Genomic DNA, 23,446 nt, shown 5'->3' with positions numbered 1-23,446 from the left:
GATTCCTTTTATTTCTTTTTCTTCTCTGATTGTTGTGGCTAAAATTTCCAAAAGTATGTTAAATAATCGTGGTGAGAGTGGACAACCTCGTCTTGTTCCTGATGTTAGTGGAAATGGTTTCAGTTTTTCACCATTGAGAACAATGTTGGCTGTGGGTTTGTCATATATGGCCTTTATTATGTTGAGATAAGTTCCCTCTATGCCTACTTTCTGAAGGGTTTTTGTCATAAATGGGTGTTAAATTTTGTCGAAAGCTTTTTCTGCATCTATTGAAATGATCATATGGTTTTTCTCCTTCAGTTTTTTAATACAATTGATTACATTGATTGATTTGTGTATATTGAAGAATCCTTGCATTCCTGGGATAAACCCCACTTGATCATGGTGTATGATCCTTTTAAAGTGCTGTTAGATTCTGTTGGCTAGTATTTTGTTGAGGATTGTTGCATCTATGTTCATCAGTGATATTGGCCTGTAGTTTTCTTTCTTTGTGACATCTTTGGTTTTCATATCAGAGTGATGGTGGCCTTGCAGAATGAGTTTGGGAGTGTTCCTCTCTGTGCTATATTTTGGAAGAGTTTGAGAAGGACAGGTGTTAGCTCTTCTGTAAATGTTTGATAGAATTCGCCTGTGAAGACATGTGGCTTTTGTTTGTTGGAAGATTTTTAATCACAGTCTCAATTTCAGTTCTTGTGATTGATCTGTTTATATTTTCTATTTCTTACTGGTTTAGTCTCAGAAGATTGTGCATTTCTAAGAATTTGTCCATTTCTTCCAGGTTGCCCATTTTACTGGCATATCGTTGCCTGTAGTTATCTCTCATGATCCTTTGTATTTCTGCAGTGTCAGTTGCTACTTCTCCTTTTTCATTTCTAATTCTACTGATTTGAGTCTTCTCCCTTTCTTTCTTTCTTGATGAGTCTGGCTAATGGTTTATCAATTTTGTTTATCTTCTCAAAGAACCAGTTTTTAGTTTTATTGATCTTTGCTATCGTTTCCTTCATTTCTTTTTCATTTATTTCTGATCTGATCTTTATAATTTCTTTCCTTCTGCTAACATTGGGAGTTTTTGCTTCTTCTTTCTCTAATTGCTTTAGGTGTAAGGTTAGAATGTTTATTTGAGATGTTTCTTGTTCCTTGCAGTAGGATTGTGTTGTTATAAACTTCCCTCTTAGAATTGCTTTTGCTGCATCTCATAGGTGTTGGCTTGTCGTGTTTTCATTGTCATTGGTTTCTAGGTGTTTTTTGATTTCCTCTTTGACTTCTTAAGTGATCTCTTGGCTATTTAGTAGTGTATTGTTTAGCCTCTATGTGTTTGTATTTTTTACAGACTTTCTTTAACTGATATCTAGTCTCAGCATTCTAGTCGAAAAAGATACTTGATACAGTTTCAATTTTCTTAAGTTTATCAAGGCTTGATTTGTGACCCAAGATATGATCCATCCTGGAGAATGTTCCATGAGCACTTGAGAAGAAAGTGTATTGTTGTTTTTAGATGGAATGTCCTATAAATATCAATTAAGTCCATCTTTTTTATTGTATCATTTAAAGTTTGTGTTTCCTTATTTATTTTCATTTTGGAAGATCTGTCCATTGGTGAAAGTGGGATATTAAAGCCCCCTACTATTATTGAGTTACTGTCAATTTCCCCTTTTATAGCTGTTAGCATTTGCCTTATGTATTGTGGTGGTCCTATGTTGGGTGCCTAATTATATATAACTGTTAAATCTTCTTCTTGGATTGATCCCTTGATCATTATGTAGTGTCATTCTTTGCCTCTTGTAACAGTCTTTATTTTAAAGTCTATTTTGTCTGATATGAGAATTGCTACTTCAGTTTTCTTTTGATTTCCATTTGCATGGAATATCTTTTTCTATCCCCTCACTTTCAGTCTGTATGTGTCCTTAGGTCTGAAGTGGGTCTCTTGTAGACATCATATGTACCAGTCTTGTTTTTGTATCCATTCAGCCAGTCTATGTCTTTTGACTGGAGCATTTAATCCATTTACATTTAAGGTAATTATCCATATGTATGTTCCTATTACCATTTTCGTAATTGTTTCAGGTTTGTTATTGTAGGTCTTTTCCTTCTCTTGTGTTTCCTGCCTTGAGAAATTCCTTTAGCATTTGTTGTAAAGCTGGTTTGGTGGTGCTGAATTCTCTTAACTTTTGCTTGTCTGTAAAGGTTTTAATTTCTCCAGCTAATCTGAATGAGATCCTTGCTAGGTAAAGTAAACTTGGTTTTAGGTTTTCCCTTTCATCATTTTAAATATGTCCTGTCACTCCCTTCTGGCTTGCAGAGTTTCTGCTGAAAGATCAGCTGTTAACCTTATGGGGATTCCTTTGTATATTATTTGTTGTTTTCCCTTGCTGCTTTCAATGTTTTTTCTTCTTATTTAATTTTTGATAGTTTGATTAATATGTGTCTTAGCATGTTTCTCCTTAGAATTATCCTATAAGGGACGTTCTGCACCTCCTGGACTTGATTGACTATTTTCTTTCCCATATTAGGGAAGTTTTCAACTATAATCTCTTTAAATATTTTCTCAGTCCCTTTTGTTTTCTCTTCTTCTTCTGGGACCCCTATAATTCGAATGTTCGTTTGTTCAATGTTGTTCCAGAGGTTTCTGAGACTGTCCTCAATTCTTTTCATTCTTTTTTCTTTATTCTGCTCTGTGGTATTTATTTCCACTATTTTATCTTCCAGGTCACTTATCCATTCTTCTGCCTCAGTTATTCTGCTATTGATTCCTTCTAGAGAATTTTTAGTTTCATTTATTGTGTTGTTCATCATTGTTTGTTTCATCCTTAGTTCTTCTAGGTCCTTGTTAAACATTTCTTGTATTTTCTCCATTGTATTTCCAAGATTTTGGATCATCTTTACCATCATTACTCTGAATTCTTTTCCAGGTAAACTGCCTGTTTCCTCCTCATTTGTTTGCTCTGGTGGGTTTTTACCTTGCCCCTTCACCTGCTGTGTATTTCTCTGTCTTCTCATTTTGCTTAACTTACTGTGTTTGGGGTCTCCTTTTCACAGGCTGCAGGTACCTAGTTGCATTGTTTTTGGTGTATGCCCCCAGTGGCTAAGGTTGGTTCAGTGGATTGTGTAGGCTTCCTGCTGGAGGGGACTAGTGCCTGTGTTCTGGTGGACAAGGTTGGATCTTGTCTTTCTGGTGGGCAGGACCATGTCCAGTGGTGTGTTCTGGGGTGTCTATGACCTTATGATTTTAGGCAGCCTCTCTGATAATAGCTGGGGTTGTGTTCTGTCTTGCTAGTTGTTTGGCATAGGGTGTCTAGCAATGTAGCTTGCTGTTGTTGAGTGGAGTTGGGTCTTAGCATTGAGTTGGGGATCTCTGGGAGAGCTTTCACCATTTGATATTATGTGGAGCCGGGAGGTCTCTGGTGGTCCAATGTCCTGAACTCAGCTCTCTCATGTCACAGGCTCAGGCCTGACACCTGGCTGGAGCACCAAGACCTTGTCAGCCACACAGCAAAGAAGAATAGGAAGAAAAAAAAAAAGAAAGAAAGAAAGAAAAAAAAACAAAATAAATTTATTAAAACAAAAATTTAAAAAAAAATTAAAAAAAGAAAGGAGAGAGCAACCAAACCAAAAATCAAATCCACCATGACAATAAGCGTAAAAAACTCTACAAAAAAAAAAAGACAGACAGAACCCTAGGACAAATGGTAAAAAGCAAAGCTATACAGACAAAGTCACACAAAGAAGCTTACACATACACACTAACAAAAAGAGAAAAAGCAAATATATATATATATATATATAAAAATATAAATTAAAGAAAAAGGAAGAGAGCAACCAAATCAATAAGCAAATCTACCAATGATTATAAGCTAAATATTAAACTAAGATAAATATAATATCAGAAACAAATTAGTTGCAGAAAGCAAACCCCAAGTCTACAGTTGCTCCCAAATTCCACCGTATCCATTTTGGGATGATTCATCGCCTATTCATGTATTCTAGAGATGCTGGCTACATCAAGTTGATTGTGGAGATTTAATCCACTGCTCCCGAGGCTGCTGGGAGAAATTTCCCTTTCTCTTCTGCGTTCACATAGCTCCTGGGGTTCAGCTTTGGATTTGGCCCCACCTCTGTGTCACCTGAGGGCATCTGTTCCCTGCCCAAACAGGGTTAAAGTACCAGCTGATTAGTGGGCTCTGGCTCACTCAGACCGGGGGGAAAGAGGGATACAGGATGTGGGGCGAACCTGCGAGGGTAGAGGCCAGCATGACATTGCAACAGCCTGAAGCACACTGTGTGTTCTCCTGGGGAAGGTGTCCCTGGATCACTGGACCCTGGCAGTGGAGGGCTGCACAGGCTCCCAGGAGGGGAGGTGTAGATAGTGACCTGTGCTTGCACACAGGATTCTTGGTGGCTGCCTAGTGTCTCAAGCCCGTCTCTGGTGTCTGAGCTGACAGCAGAGGCTCGCACTCATCTCTGGAGCTCGTTTAGGCAGTTCTCTGAATCCCCTTTCCTCATGCACCCCGAAACAATGGTCTCTTGACTCTTAGGCAGGTCCAGACTTTTTTCCGGACTCCCTCCTGGCTAGCTGTGGTGCACTAGCCCCCTTCAGTCTGTGTTCACGCAGCCAACCCCAGTCCTCTCCCTGGGATCTGACCTCCAAAGCCCAAGCCTCAGCTCCCAGCCCCCACCTGCCCCAGTGGGTGAGCAGACAAGCCTCTCAGGCTGGTAAGTGCTGTTCAGAATTGATCCTCTGTGCAGGAATCTCTCCACTTTGCCCTCTGCACCCCTGTTGCTGAGCTCTCCTCCATGGTTTCAAAGCTTCTCCCAAACCCCCACCCACCATTTCCACCAGTGAAGGGGCTTCCTTGTGTGTGGAAATGTTTCCTCCTTCATAGCTCCCTCCCATATGTTCAGGTCCCATCCTTATTCTTTAGTGTCTGTTTTTCCCTTTTTCCTTCTGCCCTTCCCAGTTACGTGGGGAGTTTCTTGCCTTTTGGGAGGTCTGAGGTCTTCTGCCAGTGTTCAGTAGGTGTTCTGTAGGAGTTGTTCCACATGTACATGTATTTTTGGTGTATTTGTAGGGAGGAAGGTGATCTCCATGTCTTACTCCTCTGCCATCTTGAAGGTCCCTCTCTGCTTCTGATAATTCTTTAATTATCATCTTAGGTGCTATTTGCTCTGAAGAGTATCCCCTTACTTCCAACATTGTTTATTCACTCCATGTTCTTGAATTTCACACTTCCATATGAGATTATTGTACATAATATTTACTTATTTTTGCCTGAAGGACCACTCTCTAGACAGATCACATAAGAGACAAATCACTCTTACCTTTCTTTTTCTGTTGTGTACCAGTTTATGCTTCAGCAATTGTATAATGGGTGGGTGGATGGATAGATGCATGGACACTTACATAGATAAGTGAACTGGAGCCTGTATACCTTCTCTATTTCCTTTTATCTTCTAAGGAGTCATTATCTTAGAAAGGAACAGGCTCTCTCATATGTGTGACCATTATTTCTTTCTGATATATAAGGTTCTGCCCTTTATTCTCATTGTAAGTAGACATATTTAGGAAACAGATACGTTGGATATGCTTAAACTTCCATAAAGTTAATGTGAGTAAAAAAAGTTCTGGATGCTCTTATTCAAACTTCTCCTTATGCGATGGAGACCAAAAAGTCATATTCCTTTTGGAAAACAAAATACAATATGTGAAAAGTACTTTACATCTAGCTTCTGCCAGCTTACTTTTGTTGATAAATAAATGATGTCAATTTATATATGACAATGAAATCCCAATACTGACAGTAATGAAAATAGGAATGATAGTACACTTTACAGTGTGAAATAAACTGTGAAATGTTTTACACACATTTTAACTATTACTAACTTCTCTTTGGGAGACATTTATTCTTATTATAGATCTAATAATTCATGGTTGTTCATTCATCATTTAGACAGCATATTTCAATTTATCTATACATAACTATAAAATAAAAAGAAGGGATAAATCTTCTGCCTTCAGACAGACATATACATGTCCCATTGTACAATTATGTAGATATAATTTTAAGGATTCTATGTGCCTATTTTTAAAACTTCAAGTGTAAGACTTGAAATTCAAGTTTAAGACACTTTCTGTGTTTTTTCCCAATATTTCTTACAAGATGTATTTTTGTCTTGAGATCTCTAACTGTGGGCACAGTAAGTTTACTAGACTGAGTCCAAAGTTATTCTTTTAAATGTCTGAAGAAAACATGTTTATGAAGGGATATATTCCTTTAAAATGCATCTCAAGAGAGGGAGAATCAAGAATTCTGTGAAATCTCTTAAGAGATTATGATCATTCCTACTAAGTCTTAGAGAGAAATGTATTAGTGCATACAAAGTGAGATAAATATGAACAAGAATATTTTCAGTTAAAGCAGCAAACAGCTTCAGAAACACAGCAACATGTTATCAATCAGTGAGATTCTTTTGGTATGCTTTTCATCAGTAGTAACAGTTGGTGAGGAACTTGTGTGTGTGTGTGTGAACACATGTTGGTGAAGAGCAAGAACAAGAGTTTCAAGAGAGCAAGAGAGAAACTTGACTACTTTTCTAGTTATAACCTTACTGCTTTTTATCTAGTTTTAAAATATGTGTGTCTCCCTTTACAACTGTTTTATGTACAACAATGATTCTTCTTTGGGAAAACTGAAAAATAATTGATTATGATAATGATGAAAATTATATTGTTTCTCAATTAAGTTATAATAAAATAAAAAGGTCATCATAAAAATTGTTTAAAACTGGAAAACAGTATGTAGCTTAGATCTCTAGGTGAGAAAAAACAAGACATTCTATTAAATTTTCTAAATATGAATACCTCCAGTTGTAGTGGTTATTTTCTTGTTTGTAAATGATAGTATTTAAAGCATTTTGATTAAATTGACTGATTATTTGACTGAATTGATAAGCCATTTTTATCCAAATTGTTGAAAGGTTGCTACATTTTGACAAAGCTTTGGTAACTTCTATCATAAAGGGAGCAATGCCAATGTCTGTGTGTTTGTGTGTGTGTGTGTGTGTGTGTGTGTATAACACATATTTGTTTGTACATAAACAAAATAGTGTTAGTAATTTTACCCCTGTTGCCCATAATGCAAGTCCAATATGAATAAATGACAATGACAGAATGACAGCAGGTCAAGGAGAATTGAATGCTACAAAGCATTGACTTTGCTGAAAGTTTATAAAATTCAGAATCAGGATACTAATCTAAGAATATTTTTGTCCAGGTCCTTTTGTTCTGATGTCTCAATTTCCCTCTTGTTACCATGCTCTGACCTCAAGGAAACATAAAGAAAACCTTACTACCTTTATCCATTCTATATTGCAAGTATTATTTTGTTTACTTGGTTATATCCTTCTTTTAATAATGGAGAAGGCAAGTGTGCTTAGTGTGCCCCTTGCTTCCATTTGCCACCTTTCCTTGGTATTTTTATAATTATTGCTTCTTTTATTCATTGAATGGACTTTTCTAGAAATTGCCAATTAAGACCAAGAGTTATCTGTACTCACTTTTCAACTCACTGCAATTGGATTTCTTCCTAAAGTAGTCTCTTTAAATCACTCTCATTAAGGTCAGCAATGAAGATTTGGAAAAGAGAGAATGAGACTAAGTCACAGACTGTCAGGTGGCCTCTCTCCAATTAAGCTAGTCACTCCCTCCACTTGTCCCTTGAAGTAACAGGACCTGGCTGTTAATAATGGCCCCATCTACCCTGTTTGTAAACCTGGGATAGTACACTATTTCTGTTTTCCTGCATGTTGCCCATACCTTTTAAAATTATTGCTTGATTAGATTATCTTCAAATTTGTGTTTATTACTTTTTTATTCAGGATCCTCACTGACTATCCATTTCTTTTTGAAATTATATTTCCTCTTACCTGCCTAGTAGTTCCATTTGTTTTTCTTTCTAGAATATTTCACGAAACCAGTCTTTTTCCATATCCTGGCCCTTACATTTCAGTTTTCTAGATGCCCCTCTTTATTCTTTTATCACTCTCTATTCATTCACTCCCCCATTGCTTAAATTATCATCTATATTCATATAAATTACTTATATCTATCTTTAGCATGGGTGTCACACTTGAACTTCTGATCTAAGATATATATTAAATGACTCCTCCTATGTGTTGCCAAACTGACCACACCATCTGCCACCTCACCCATTCATTTATTGCTCTGTTCACTGAATGATACTCCATCTACCAAGTTGCTCAAGATTATAAATTGAGCTATCATTGACAACTTCTGTCTAATTCCCTATGTCCAGTCAGAAAATTCTATCAATTCTATCTCTTCATGTCTCTTCAATATTATCCCTGCATTGTACTGTCACTATTACTAACTTAGCTCAAGCACAAATAATTCTTTTATTTTTAATTTTTTATTTATTTTATGTATTTATTTTTGGCTGCGTTGGGTCTTTGTTGCTGCACACGGGCTTTCTCTAGTTGTGGTGAGCGGGGGCTACTCTTTGTTGCAGTGCACGGGCTTCTCTTTGCAGTGGCTTGTCTTGTTGAGGAGCACAGGCTCTAGGCGCGCAGCCTTCAGTAGTTGTGGTGTGCAGGCTCAGTAGTTGTGGCGCACAGGCTTAGGTGCTCCGCAGCATGTGGGATCTTCCCGGACTAGGGATCGAATCCGTGTCCCCTGCACTGGCAGGTGGATTCTTAACCACTGCGCCACCACGGAAGTCCCAAACACAAATAATACTTAAACTGAATTACTCCAGTATCTTTTTTACTAAAACCGATCATGGTGTCCCATGATTCAGACTTTCACTCAGGCTATTACCTGAGCCCTTATCTCTAAACATCGGTCTTCATCTGACCGACTGTGACTCCCAATTATGTGTTTAATTTCAGTCTACCATCTTCTTTAGAAAGTTGCTCCTTGCCTTCTCATCCAATGTTACTTGCTTAAACATGCTTCAATAGCACTCTATTCGTATGTCTACTAAAGCATTTATCACAGTGGTAGATAAATATCTGTTCATTAGTTTTTGAGATCAATGACACTGACATATGTATCTTTAATTACTAAAATAGTACCTACAACAGTGTAAGCATGCATTCTAATAAATATTATATCAAAAAATTTAAAAAGCAATGTGCACCCTGCTCCCACATAACTCATCTTAGTAAGCGTGCAGAAACACTATGCTGTAAGGTTTGCTAGCCTCACTGAAGCTAGCAGATTGCCCTGCAGGTGCTATAATGCTGCAGGATGCAGTATTCCATGCCATATGGACTGGTTTTCAAACATGAAATTCAAATTAGAATGAGGACATTTTAAATCATTTTGAGGTTATATAAGTGAAGAATTAGATATTTAATATAATTTTACTCTTAAAAAAAAGTCTCTTTCTTTTTAATGGATACTTCAATCCAAAGAGTTAATATTACATAATGAGAGTAGAAATTGCTACAGGATAGAGAGTTTTAGATTAGGCTAAGATTGTACTTAATTTTATTTCTCTTCAAAGTTCCCATTAATGGAGAATATCTGTATCCTTTGAAAAGATAGTCTAAGTAAACTAGGGCTAAGATCGATTCTGCTTTCAGTCTGCAATAAAACTGTCATAGAGATTTACCAAATAAAATAAAATAATGACTGGCAAAGAGTAGTGGGATCAGCAGCTCAGTCAGATCGGTAATATTGAAGAGTCTTGCCAGCCTGAAGAAAAGGCAACTTAATGATAATAATAAAAGGTTGCACTTGTTACTGTGTGTTGAGTTTTGCCTTTTTTTTTTTCAAGCTGTAAACTGTAGAATTCAGACTTTTAAGTATTTGTAGATGAAACAAGGAACATAAACTTAAATATTTCTCCTTGGAGAGAAATCAATAGTTACAGTTCTCTCTTTTAAGTCAATATTTTATATTCTCACCAAAAGGAGAGCCATATCAATATTTTAACATCAGTGTCATACTCATCCTTATTTAGCCACTTGTTTGTCTGACTCCTCTAATGATAGTAAAAATGTCTGTGATGGTTTCCAAATAAAGCTCCACAGTAAAAAAGAACGGGTCATTAACAGTAACTTAATGAAGGTATTTCTGCTTCCTAAACTTAGAATTTAATGATCACTTAATTATACAAGCCTCATCTATCTAAAATAGGAAATGCCACCAAATTTATGATGGGAAAGGCATCTTTCCCAGTAGCCTTACCTCTAATTGCAGTGACAATTAAGAATTCTGATTTGTGTCCACATTTTTAATCTAATGTAATCATTAAATGAAAATAATATAAAACCATGCTATCTCAGAAATTTGAGCTTAATTACCCAGTGGATATTATAAAGTAAATACATGCTGACTGTTTTTCAATATTAAAGAAGAAAATCCTGCTGTTTGTGACAACATGGATGACCCCAGAGGACATTTTCCTAAGTGAAATAAGACAGTCGCAGAAAGACAAATAACTCCAGTTACATGAAGTATCTAAAACAATCATACTCATAGATGCAGGAAATACAATAAGTGGTTGTCAAAGGCTGCAGGGCAGAGGGAAGTGAGGAGTTATATAATGGGCATACATTTCATTTATACAAAAGGAATAAGTTCTAGAGATGTGCTGTACAATCTGGTGCCTACAGTTAATAATAGTGCCTTGTTTACTTCAAAACTTGTTAAGATAATAGCTGCCACATAAAGTATTCTTTTCACAAAAAAAATAGATACACACACAAAACACAAAAGGACAGGAAACTCTGGGAAGTGTTGGACATGACTATAACCCTGATCGTAGTGACCGTATCACTACAATGTCCTATGTCCAAACTCATCAAATTGTATATATTAAATATGTGCAGTTATTTGCATGTTAATATTTCAATAAAGCTATTAAAATAAAACAAAATGAAGTAAAGTAAAACCAGACAATTAAAAAGTAAATATGTTCTTGGTGTAAGCCAGGAAAATATTTAGGTGGGTTATTTCACTAAAGGTGTGTGTGCACCTTTAGGTATGTATGTTTGTATGTGTGTGTGTGTAATAGCCAGTTTTAGACAATTGATTAAATTATATAATTAAATAATTCATTACTCATTGATTGTTCTTCATAGTTTATTAATCTGATTATTCAGGTCTTTACTGAGGTGACATGACCAAGGCAGACATAGCCTTAAGGCACAATGACTTATAATAAACTCAAGCCATGATCCTGGTAGTCATCTCATTGCATTTCTAATGTCAATACTTGGTCTCTCTCTTTTAACTGAACTCTTCCCTCAGTACCTTAAATAAAATTTGGAATTTAAAGGTACTTGAGTAGCCCATTCTCACCTTAGGTGCCTCAACAGCAAATCACTTTACATCTTAATTCTATTCTATGGAGTGTTTCATTTCTGATAATTCTATTTGCCTAACATTTTAAATCCCTAGATACTAATAATACAGTTGACCCTGGAACATCATGGGTTTAAACAGCATGGGTCCGCCTATACACGTTTTTTTATTCAATAAATATAGTATCTAGATTTTCATTTTACAGATCTTTAAAATAAAGTGTGGGGACTCAAAATCAGGTAGTGTTCAATTAGAGATCACAATATGTGGAATCAAAAGGACTAGGGCTTGAGTCATGATTATATCCAAACTGTTTCAGCTTCCCGCCCTTGGGTGAGTCATTCATCAATTCCTTTGGTTTTGAGGCAGAGATAGCAGTATGCAGATTTTCCTGTGCCTAGGGTTTGGCATCTCTAACCCCTGCATTGTTCAAGGGTCACTTGTATGACTTGGTTTTGCTAACTAAATTTTGGGCTTACTCTCTATCCCAAAATTACTATTCTAATTATATGCCCACTATCCCAGGTTCTTTCTCTGAAGAGACAGTTTTACTTTTACTATCCTCCATCCTGGGGAGTAAGAGCTGAGAGACGCTTTACATCCCAGTGCCCCAAAATGAGATAAATACTGACAAACCTACTGGATGCTTGTCTAAACTTTAAGGTGCTCTGCACCCCTATACCATCTTTTGGGATAACCTTATTTTGAATTTTAAATCATATCTGGGAAGTGAGATTGAACATGCTCAAAAATGATTAACTGTATTTTGTCTTCCTTCAGTGAAGGACCATTTCAGAAATGATACCTATTTCCCGAAAGCACAACCACAAACAATGGTTTGTGTGAATCAATGAATTCTGGTCTAACATGAAGGTGGCAAGTAAAGACCAAGTGCCACTGGTCCACCACATTATATAGAGGCAGCCATAAGACTCAGACTTCAATCCCCTGACTATGACAGAGGAGGGACTGCTACTTTCCTGACAATGAATTCTGAAGAAGTGGCACAACAGAGCTGGATGCAAAGTTTTCTTCATAGTACCATAAGATTTGTTTTCAAACCCTGTTTATACGATGCATAGAAATGGTTCCTTCTCAAATCTACGGCAAAATATTGGAACAGATTTGGAGGCCAGATTCCACAATGTCATATGTATAATTGTAACCCAAAGAACCTAGTCTTCATGTCACTTTGGGTGAGGCAGCTTTCTGAAGCCAAGACAATCCCTGTATGGGATGGCAGTTGAATACTAACTTTCAGGACTGGACCACAAATCTACCTTTGCAATATGATCATAGTGGCTCTTCCCAAAATCCATCTCATATGCTTTGAGTCCATGTTAATTGGGTACATACCTATTAAGAATTTTTATATCTTGTTGGTGGATTGAACTTTCATCAATATGAAATATCACTCTTTGCCAAAAGTACTACTTCATTCCTTAAAGGCTACTTTATCTTGTACTAATATAGTTATACTAGCTTTCTTGGTGGGTATATCTTTCTCCATCACTTCACTTCCAACCATTTTGTTTCTTTATATTTAAAACCTGTCTTTTAGAAGCCATATTTTAAATTTTCAGTTTTAAATATTAACCTTTCAATTGAAATTCACATTTATTTGATGTGATTAGTGATATATTTGGTTTCAGATCTACCTTCTTTCCATTTGTGCAATACTTGATTTATCTGTCTCATGAAGTTCCTTTTCTTCTCCTTGTTTGCCTCCTTTCAGATGGGTCAAATACCTTATTCTAATTTATTATTTTAGCTTAATGTTAGTTCTTCATTTTTTAAAAATAAAACAATTTTACTTGTTCTTTTACTGGTTAAATGATCTAAACATACACTCTTATTATAGTAAAATGAAACGATTGATTTTATCCTGCCTTAGTAACAGCAAAACTGAGAGCACTATATAGCCATTTACATCCCTCCATATTTTGGCATCATTTTATATTATTTTACGTGTTTTGATGCTACATATATTTTAACTTTCAAAATGCATTTCAATTAGTTTTATAAGTAAATATATACTTCTATTTTAGCATTACGTTCAATTTTCATTGCTCCTCATTTTTTCTACATTACCATGATTCTATCTGGAATTATTCTTTTCTGCTGGGAGAACTCCATTTAAGATCTGTTTTAATACGGTTAATTCCCACAATTTTTATTTCTCTAGAAAAATATCTCCTTTTCCTCTCATTACTTTTAATTTTTTTTTCACTTTGCCTTTACTTTTAGACAGTGGGACAAACTGGAAATAAACCATCACATGCAATGATATACATCAGTCTCAAAATCATTAGGCTGAGTGAAAGGAGCCAGGTAGGAAAAAAAATTCTATATGATTTCATATTATCTAATTTTAAAACACTAGGAAATGTGAACTAATCTGTAGTATTCCCCCTGTCATCTATCTTCCAGTTAAGTTATCGATCATCTATTTAATCTATCTACTGTCTTTTTTTAATCTACCATCTACCTTTTCTACGTATCATCTATAAATCAATCTACTATCAATTATCTGTGTATCTTTCCATTATTTTATACATATATATCATCTATCTTTAGCCTATCTTCTATCTTAAACCTGTTATCCTTCTAACACTCTTTTTCAATCAGTTGCTATTCTATCTCTTTCAGTCTATCTGCTATTTATATATTTGAATGTCCATCCATCTCTGCCATTGGTTTATCTACAATTTTTTAATCTCTGCTGCTTTTACACTGTAATAGGCTTTACTTGTTAATGCATTATTACGACACATAAAACAGACACTCTGTAAAGTGTCATTTCTTTAGCCTAAAAGAAAAGACTAAAAGAAGAGATAATTAAAATCCATTAAACTATAAACATTTGTTTAAGCAAAATCCTGAAACAACAGAAGGCAGGAAAAAAAAATCTGTCACTTGGAAAAAAATAATCACAGATTAAAAATACCTATAATTTTGGGGGGTAACAAACATATGTCAGATTTTATATCCAATTAATTTTTTATCTAAATCTCACACTAGCCCCAGGATGTAGGAATGACTCTCTCCATTTTATAGATAAGGTGACTAAACTTACTAGTTGCTCCCAGCTAGTAAGTGGCAGAGGTAACATGGAAATGCCAGACTTGCGTAAATAACATTTAGACTTGGATGAAGAGTTTACTATAACGAACATCCTGCATGTCTAGTATAGGATAAAACTAAGGAAGGATTTATAAGATTTTGGAAAGACTCCTTGACTTAAGACCAAGATGGCTCACTGATATAAAATAGAATATTTGGTAGTGTGTGCCAAGTTCCTGAAGTCACCAGCAGAGAAGAAAATCATGATCCTTTACAGTATGCCATTTGATATTTCCAAGAGAGACTCCAGAGACAGAGGAAGTGAGCCACGGGTTAGACTGAGCATGGACAAACAGTAGGCTGCCTTGTATGGTAACGTGCAAATAATAGGCAAGCAAATATCTGTGCACTTTAAATAAATAAGTACAGACATCTTAGAAATCTCTTACAAGATTGATAAGTAAAGAATTACTTATTGTCTTTTCTGGACCACGTTAGAATAATTGGCCTATACTATGCTGTAATTTAGTTTAGCAAATTGGCATATACTGCACTAAAATTTGCACTTTTTATCATAAAATCCTCAAAAATGCTATGGAGTAAATATTCTTCACCTTTTTTTTTTTTTTTTTTTTTTACAGATAAAGGAACTGAATCTCAAGGACATTACAACATTTTCCATGTACATACAGATAGTAAAAGGCAAAACAGGGACTCAAAATCAGGTAGTCTGAGTATAAATCATCCTTTTGTATTTTAGACCACAAAATATATTAAAGACCAAGTGCCACTGGTCCACCACATTATATAGAGGCAGCCATAAGACTCAGACTTCAATCCCCTGACTATGACAGAGGAGGGACTGCTACTTTCCTGACAATGAATTCTGAAGAAGTGGCAGAACAGAGCTGGATGCAAAGTTTTCTTCATAGTACCATAAGATTTCCTTCCATCTTATTCCAGATCACAAATTTGATGAAATTATTACTATGTGGCTCATTTCAAAACTTCTTATGTTTCTAATTCATTCTTGCTGAACTCTTCTACGGCTAGTACTACCATAATCAGTGGTTTTTTATATATATATATAAAAACCCACTGATTTTATATATATAAAATTTAGCAATATCTAGTCATATACATAATTTAGCAACATTGTATAAATATATAATACATATATAATTTAGCAATTTGGCAAAACCTTAAGGTCTTCAGAATATAACATGAATGTGATACACTGAGGGGAGTCAATCATTGGTTATCCAAGTTTTAACTCCTTTGCAGATCTAATACATGCACTGAAAGAACTAAAACTAGGATAATGGTACATTTAGTAATCAGCATTTCTGCTTGGCCTCTCAATAAAACACCCTGAATATACCAATGTCTATTTATGTATATCTCCTTCACAAATCACATTGGATTTGAAATTTTATTTCAATGAATTCTATAAATCTCGGTCTCTAACTATCTCATTACTTTGGGGAGAAGTCATTCCTCATGTCTTAAAAAATGGTTTTTAAAGAAATTCCCTAATAATTATTTTTTAAAAGGGTGATTATCAAAGACAAGTAAATGTCAATATAATTTATAAGATATGTAAGAAAGTAATTATGACAGAGGTTAATTGAAATGCATTGACATAATTAAACTCTCAGAGAAGTCATGGAAAATTTTAGAAAACACAATCAACAACTCCTTTATCTATATTTACTCATAGACAGTAATCTATTCACACACACACACACACACACACACACACACACACACACACACCACCCTCATTTATGAATGTTGGCTTTTATTTATTTTTATTTTTCATAATGATAAGGTTTTATTTTTATATAAATAATAGAAGTGTTCCTTTCAAAGAATGTTGAAAAGTTTTTCTCTTATAATAGCTTTATTCTCTATACGACCTGCTTCAGAACTGTTCTATGATCTTTAAGCTTCCAGCATGAACTTTGTTCTATTTCAAAATCTGACCAGGCACTTAGACCTGGACAGGGCTTACTGTGCTCTGGATCTCATTTTTGCTTACTTTCTCAAGATTTCATTCCTTTGGGTATTTATGAAAGAAATTATAAGATATTTGGTATTTTCTTAAAAACAACATCTAGGAGTAGGAGAGGGGAGGAAGCATAGGAAGTATGGAGGAAACAAGATGAACCATATTTTGATAATTTGAAACCAGGTTAAAGAGACATCAGCATTTATTGTGCCATTCTTTGTAGGCCTGTTTGTGTATAAAATTTTTCATAATGAAAATTGAAAAAATACATCTTCTTTTGGGAATCCCCACTCTCTCCTACATCTTCTACCAGTTTTCTCTTTTTAAATAGTTCCCTTAGCATTCAAATACACTCCATTATTATCAATCTTTAAAAAACTGAGCACTCCAATAGTTGTTCCAGATGCTCTGCTCTTTTCTGTCTACATTGTTGAACCACCTTGAGTCAATACCTCCCAAATGTATAATTCAGATACCTTATTTCCTTATTTTTACCTCATTTAAATATCTTCCACATTCCATAGAATGTCTTTTTTTTTTTAAGTTACACCACTGCTTAAAATTCTTCAATGTTTTGTGTGCCAGTACCATACTGTTTTGATTACTGTAGCTTTGCAGTATAGTTTGAAATCAGGGAGCATGATACCTCCAGCTTTGCTCTTTTTTCTCAAGACTGTTTTGGCTATGCAGGGTCTTTTGCATTTCCATACAAATTTTAGAATTATTTGTTCTAGTTCTGTGAATACATTGGTATTTTGGTAGGAATTGCATTAAATCTGTAGATTGCATTGGGTAATATGGTCATTTTAACAATATCAATTCTTCCAATTCATGATCATAATATATCTTTCCATCTGTTTGTGCCATTTTCAATTTCTTTCATCAGTGTCTTATAATTTTCTGAGTACAGACCTTTTACCTCTTCAGTTAGAGTTATTCCAAAAACAGACACATAGATCAATGAAATAGAATAGAGATTCCAGAAATGAACCCACACTTATGTGGGAAATTAATCTACAACAAAGTAGACAAGAATAGACAATGGGGAAAAGATAGCTTATTCAATTAATGGTATTGGGAAAACTGTATAGCTAAAAGCAAAAGAATCAAACTGGAATACTTTCTCACACCATATACAAAATTAAATTCAAAATAGACTAAAGACTTAAATGTAAAACACAAAACCATAAAGCTTCTAGAAGAAAACATAGGCAGTATGCTCTGACATCAGTCTTAATGATATTTTTTCAGATACGTCTCCTCAACAAGAGAAACAACAGCAAAAATAAACAAATGGGACAGGACTTCCCTGGTGGCCCAGTGGTAAAGAATCCACCTTTCAATGCAGGGGACACGGGTCGGGGAACTACGATCCCACATGCCATGGGGCAACTAAGCCCACATGCCACAACTACTGAGTTTGCATGCCACAACTAGAGAGAAGCCCATGCACCACAGTGAAAGATCCGGCATGCCTCAACAAAGATCCCGTGTGCCGCAACTAAGATCCAATATGGCCAAAAAATGAAGAAAATAAATAAATTTAAAAAAAAACAAAAACAAATGGGATTACATCAAACTGAAAATCTGCACAGCAAAGGAAACTATCAATGAAACAAAAAGACTGCCTACTGAATGAGAGAAGATATTGGCAAACAATATAACCATTTAGGAGTAAATATACAAAATACACAAAGAACATATGCAAGTCAACATCAGAAAACAAGCAACCAAAATTAAAAATAGGCAGAGGATCTGAATAAACATTTTTCCAAAGAACACATAAAAGAGGACCAAAAGGCACATGAAAGATGCTCAACATATCAGGGAAATGCAAATCAAAACCACAATGAGATATCACCTCACAACTGTTAGGATGGCTATCATCAAAAAGATAACAAAGCAGAAACTAACACACCATTGTAAAGAAATTATACTCCAATAAAGATGTTAAAAAAAATAAACTTCATTTTCAAGGAAAAAAAAAAGACAACAAATAGCAAGTGTTGCTGAGGACATGGAGAAAAGGAAACCCTCGTGCACTGTTGGTGGGAATACAAGTTGGTATGGCCACTATGGAAAACAGTATGAAGATTCCTCAAAAAATTAAATATAGAACTATCACATCATCTAGCAATTCCTCCCCTGGGTATTTATCTGAAGAAAAATAAAACTGATTGGAAAATATATATGTACTCCTATGTTCACTGCATCATGTTTACATTAGCCAAGATACAGAAGCAACCTAACTGCTCATCAATACAAAAATGGGTAAAGAAGATGTGGTATAAACACAGACAGACAGATAGACACACACACACACACACACACACACACACACACACACACTGGACTATTACTCATAAAAAAAGAAATCTTGCCATTTGTGACATGGATGGAATAGAGAGTATTATGCTAAGTGAAATAAGTCAGACAAAAAACGACAAATACTGTACAATTTCACTTATATGTGAAATCTAAAAAGTTAAATAAACAAACATAACTAAACAAAAACAGAGTCATAGATACAGACAGGAAACAGGTGGCTGCCAGTGGTAGAGAGAGCAGGGATAGGAGAGAAATAGTTGATGAGGATTAAGAGGTACAAACCTCCAGTTGCAAAATAAAAACGTCCTGGATATGAAAAGCACAGTGTGGGGAATATAGTCAATAATCATGTAATATCTTCTTATGTTGACAGATGGTAACTAGACTTATCATGGTGATCATTTTGAAGTGTATAGAAATATCAAACCACTATGTTGTGTAACAGGAACTAACATAGTGTTGTAGGTCAATTATATTTCAAAAACAAACAAACAAACTCATAGCAAAAGAGACCAGATTTGTGGTTACAAAAGTCAGGGCGTGGGGTGAGGGGGAATTAGTGAAGGCAGGCAAAAGGTACAAACTTCCAGTTATCAGATAAATAAGTAGTAGGGATGTAATGTACAGCATGATAAATATAATAAAGCTGCTGTATGTTTTATATGAAAGTCGTTATGAGAGTAAATCCTAAGATTTATCATCCCAGGGAAAAATATTTTTTTCTTTTTTTTTTCTGTATTTATATGACATGATGGATGTTCACAAGACCTACTGTGATAATCATTTCATGATGTATAAAAGCCAAATAATTAAACTGTACAGTTTAAACTTATACAGTGCTATGTGTGAGTTATATCTCAATATAACTGGAAGAAAAAAAGAAAAGGTCTTCAATGGTTTTTCATTGAATGTAGTATAAAATACAAATTCCTTCCTAAGATCTTCCAGGCTTTGCCTGTTTTTGTCCATATCTACTCCTGTGACTTCATCTGCTTTCACTCATCTCTCTTAACAACTAAATTTCTGTCACTTGATTTTTTTTTCAAACACTCAAATATATCAAGCTCTTTCCTACTTCAAAATGGTTTGCATTTTGTGTTCTCACTCCAAGAAAAGTGTTTCATCCTACTCTTTAAATGGTTTTATTTTTTATTAAACTTTTCATTTTAAATGTTGATTATTCAGAGATGTTTTTCCTGACTACCTTTTCTGGAATAGTTCCCTTCATAAACTCTTTCTTAAAATACTATTTTATAAATACCACAGTGTATAAATAGTTTACTTAACTGATTACTTGGTTTTGTATGCTCCCTTTTCTAAACTGTCTCCTTTATGAGATCAAGCATATTTTTATTTACTATCTAGAACATTATCTGGTATATGATTAATCTTTAATGTATTTGTTAAGTGCATGAGTTAAAGGTAGATTGTAGTTTCTAGCAACTAAAATCTTTAGAGAACATTTCAATATTAATATATGGTAATTAGCATGCAGTATAAATTAATCTAAATTTAAATTATAATATATATTTGTTAAATATATAAACATATACATATCTAAAGTATAAATTATAACACATATTAGTTAAAATAAAAACAATTCTAGTTTTTAAAAGTTACCTGCAAATTTTATGCTAGGGTGATATGATAGTTTCCAAAAATTACACTAATCGGCTCTTTAGTATTAAAAGGGAATTTTTGGAAATTGGACTTGAGGTATGGAAAGGTGGACTGTACTGTATAAGGTGTACAGCTTAGTTATCTGATACATACATCATGAAATGATTACCACAATAAGTTTACTGAACATCCATCATTTCATATAGATACAAAAAAATAAAAAAACGAATGCTTTCTTTGTGTTGAGAAATCTTAGGATTTACTCTCTTAACATGGAAAGGTGGCTCAAGTTGTTTTTTGGATATGGAAAAATAGTGTTACTTGAGAAATATAGCATGTTTACAAGCACTTAATTTACCTAAAGAATTTCATAAAGTGATTTTTATACCCAAAATTATTTTATACACATTAATTTTTCTACTTTATACTCCTGTGGAATCCTGTGGGAATATAGTAAAAAAATAATCTGGAAATTATTTCCTTCTTATGGTACAAGAAATTATTTTCTTCTTATGCTTGCAAAGAGTTGCAATGGCTTAACCATGTTCACACAATTGGTATGTAATAGAGACATGTCAGGAGAAAACATGAAAAGTCTCTAAAATGTGCAAAAGTTGCTTGGGGGTCCATTCAACAGTATGTTGGGCTTGCTAGGGTTTTTGTACTTACCTAACACTATAGGATTTGCAATTTTATTTTCTTTGACATTAAATCTGTAAGTTATAGAACAATGAGGACATTCCAAGTGTTTTTTTTTTTTTTTTCAATAGAAATGCAAGTGTCAGGCAGAGATACAACTGTTTCTACCCATATAAAAAGGTTATTTCAAATGACCATACTACCCAAGGCAATCTGTAGATTCACTGCAACCCTTATCAAATTACTAATGGCATTTTTCACAGAACTAGAGCAAATTTTTTTTTTTTTTAATTTGTATGGAAACACAAAAGACCCTGAATAGCCGAAGCAACACTGAGAGAAAAGAACAGAGCTGGAAGAATCAAGCTCCCTGACTTAAAACTATACCACAAAGCTACAGTCATCAAAACAGTATGGTACTGGCACAAAAACAAACATATGGATCTATGGAACAAGATAGAAAGCCCAGAAATAAACCCATGCATATATGGTCATTAATCTATGATAAAGGAAGCAAGAATATACAATGGAGAAAAAACAACCTCTTCAATAAGTGGTGCTGGGAAAACTGGACAGCTACATGTAAAAGAATGAAATTAGAACATTCTCTAACACCATACATAAAAATAAATTTAAAATGGATAAAAGACCTAAATGTAAGACAAGATACTATAAAACTCCTAGAGGAAAACATAGGCAGAACACTCTTTGACATAAATCGCAGCAATATCTTTTTTGACCTACCTCCTAGAGTAATAGAAATAAAAACAAAAATAAACAAATGGGACCTAATCAAACTCAAAAGCTTCTGCACAGCAAAGGAAACCATAAACAAAATGTAAAGAAAACCTATGGAATGGGAGAAAACATTTGCAAATGATGCAACCAAGGGCTTAAGTTCTGAAATATACAAACAGCTCATATAGTTTAATAATAATAATAATAATAAAAACCAACAGAACAACAGGTAGAAGATCTAAACAGACATTTCTTCAAAGAAGACATAGAGATGGGCAAAAGGCACATGGAAAGATGCTCAACACTGCTAATTATTAGAGAAATGCAAGTCAAAACTGCAATGAGATATCACTTCACACCAGTCAGAATGGCCATCCTCAAAAAGTCTACAAATAATAAATACTAGAAAGATGTGGGAAAAAAAGAACCCTCCAATGCTGTCGTTGGAAATGAAAATTGGTGCAGCCACTATGGAGAACAGTATGGAGGTCCGTTAAAAAACTAAAAATAGAACAACCATATGATCCAACAATCCAATCCTGGGCATATATCCAGAGAAAACTATAATTAGAAAAGAGGCAGGATCTCAGTTAATGAGGCAGCAGTTGGGCTGAAGCTCCTGCAGTGGGAGCTCCAAGTCCAAACAACTGGACTAACAGAGAACCTCAGAGCCCAGAGAATATTCATCCGAGTGAGGTCTCCCAGAGGTCCTCACCTCAGCACCAAGACACAGCTCTACACAAAAGCCTACAAACTGCAGTGCTGGAAGCGTCAGGCCAAACAACCAGTAAGACAAGAAAACAGTGCCACTCATAAAAAAAAAAAAAAAGGAAAAAAAAAAAAAAGGATGGCAAAAGAATATGTCACAGATGAATGAGCAAAGTAAATACGTACAAGACCAAATAAATGAAGAGGAAACAGGCAATCTACCTGAAAAAGAATTCAGAGCAATGATAATAAAGATGATCCAGAATTTCAGAAATCGAATGGAGGCATGGATTGAGAAAATACAAGTAATGTTTAACAAAGATCTAGAAGAACTAAAGAACAAACAAATAGAGATGAAGACAACAATGACTGAAATGAAAAATACACTAGAAGGAATCAATAACAGAATAACTGAAGCAGAAGAATGAATAAGTGAGCTGGAAGACAAAATGGTGGAAATATCTGCTGAAGAGCAGAATAAATAAAAAAGAAAGAAAAGAACTGAAGACAATCTCAGAGACCTCTAGGACAACACTAAATGCACCAACATTCAAATTATAGGGGTCCCAGAAGAAGAAGAGAAAAAGAAAGGGTCTGAGAAAATATTTGAAGAGACTATAGTGGAAAACTTCCCTAACATGGGAAAGGAAATAGTCACCCAAGTCCAGAAAAAACAGAGAGTCCCATACAGGATAAACCCTAGGAGAAACACACCAAGACACATATTAATCAAACTAATAAAAATTAAATTCAAAGAAAAAATACTAAAAGCAGCAAGGGAAGAACAACAAATAGCATACAAAGGAAACTGAATAAGGTTATCAGCTGATTTTTCAGCAGAAACTCTGCAGGCCAGAATGGAGTGGCAGGATGCACTTAAAATGATGAAAGAGAAAAACCTTCAATCAAGATTCCTCTACCCGGCAAAGATCTCATTCAGATTTGATGGAGAAATCAAAAGCTTTTCAGACAAGCAAAAGCTAAGAGAATTCAGCACCACCAAACCAGCTTTA

At 34.8% G+C, this 23,446-nt stretch overlaps 1 long non-coding RNA gene across 1 annotated transcript in view; it reads left to right on the top strand.

Annotated features, from left to right (window-relative positions):
* LOC125964687 (uncharacterized) overlaps positions 1–23,446 on the top strand; it is a 480,337-nt gene that overhangs the window by 351,786 nt on the left and 105,105 nt on the right. The window lies entirely within an intron of this gene.

Source organism: Orcinus orca, chromosome 6, assembly GCF_937001465.1.
Source record: "Orcinus orca chromosome 6, mOrcOrc1.1, whole genome shotgun sequence".
NCBI classification, from domain to species: Eukaryota; Metazoa; Chordata; class Mammalia; order Artiodactyla; family Delphinidae; genus Orcinus; species Orcinus orca.
The sequence above is the reverse complement of the archived record's forward strand: the minus strand, read 5'-3'. Positions and strand labels throughout refer to the sequence as shown.